Source organism: Hippocampus comes, unplaced genomic scaffold (genome assembly GCF_001891065.2).
Source record: "Hippocampus comes isolate QL1 unplaced genomic scaffold, H_comes_QL1_v1.1 scaffold39, whole genome shotgun sequence".
Classification (NCBI taxonomy): Eukaryota; Metazoa; Chordata; class Actinopteri; order Syngnathiformes; family Syngnathidae; genus Hippocampus; species Hippocampus comes.
In genome coordinates, this window is record NW_017842054.1 from 2,053,003 (window position 1) to 2,054,428 (window position 1,426).

Here is a 1,426-nt window from a genome sequence, read left to right on the forward strand (position 1 = left end):
CCATGACGGCGGCGGCGACGCACCCGATGCCCATGATGGAGACGTACGACGGCGTCAGGGTCTGCAGCACCAGGGGAAGAACCAGCGCCGCCTCGTCACGTTCAAAAGGGGACGGAGAACCGTATGATGTCGCGTTCCAGTCTGAACACAAAACGTGCACGGGCCTGTCAAACAGCATCTCACTTTCAACTTCAACGGTCCCTCCATCCGTTTCAGCAGCGCTTATCCTGAACAGGAGAGCCTATCCCAGTTGACTATGGGTGAAAGGCGGACTACACCCTAAACTGGTCGCCAGTCAGTGACAGGCCACATATGGAGACAGAAAAAAAACATTCACATAGTCATTAATGGGGAGTGGGAACCGATCCCACGCTGCATGCACGCAAATGGACCGCTGCACTATCAGTGGCACTTCTTAACAACATGAAACTTACAATTCCCCTTTCACGCAAACCTGAATGCCTTTCACTTGAACATAACATTCAAAGCTAACGTTATCCTTTTCACTGCAAAGTATATCTCCTTCCACACTGACCTACTGTATACCCCTTGGCTCAATAATGGCAATCATACTGACAAAATACACCCCTTTCACACTAACTCCTTTCATACTTAGACTGACCTATCACAGTTTCACACTGACATGTGAAACTTTCACATTGAAATATAATATTTGCAAACTGATACATCACGTTCACACGAACCGATACACCTTTCACACTGATGTATAATCCAAACGTATACGGCTTTCGTTTCACAGAAAACACTGAAATAATAACCATTCGACACTCACCTTTGCCCCTTTTAGGCAGACATATGCAGTGACGCATATAGACCTTCCCAACTTGATACGGACAAACAGTAGAACTGATGTGTGTCTCATCGCCACAGCCCGTCTACACATCCGAAGGTTTCAAGGCGCTCTCACCTGTGGATGCCCCCACGGCCCCCAGCAGCACTGGGGGGATGCCAAAGATTATGATGAGAGCGGCCGAGATGAAGCAAAGGCGCTTGGCGGTGGACGGGGACGATGCAGACAGCGTCCTCTGGTGGAAGGACTGATATCCCAGACTGCCCAAAGCCTGAGAGGAAACAGAGGCCGACCCCCCCCCCACCCCCCACACACACACACACACACACACACACACACACACACACACACACACACACACACACACACACACACACACACACAGCTCAGTACTTGTGTGCCCTGAAAAGGGGCGTGTTACTCACTCATTGCATGTGTGCGTGTGTGTGTGAGAGATTGCGCGTGTGTATGCATGCGTGTTTGTCTACGTGTGAGTGCCTCCACTCACTCACCAAGAAGAAGTAGTTATCCATGAGGATCCATATGTTGCTGACGTTCCAGTCGCCGAACCAGGGCGCATGCAGCGTGTTGTTCATCATCGTGGAACCGATGGGC

General features: G+C 50.5%; 1 protein-coding gene across 2 annotated transcripts in view; it reads right to left on the minus strand.

Moving 5' to 3' along the window:
- LOC109510074 (high affinity choline transporter 1-like) overlaps positions 1-1,426 on the minus strand; it is a 21,709-nt gene that overhangs the window by 835 nt on the left and 19,448 nt on the right. The window lies entirely within an intron of this gene.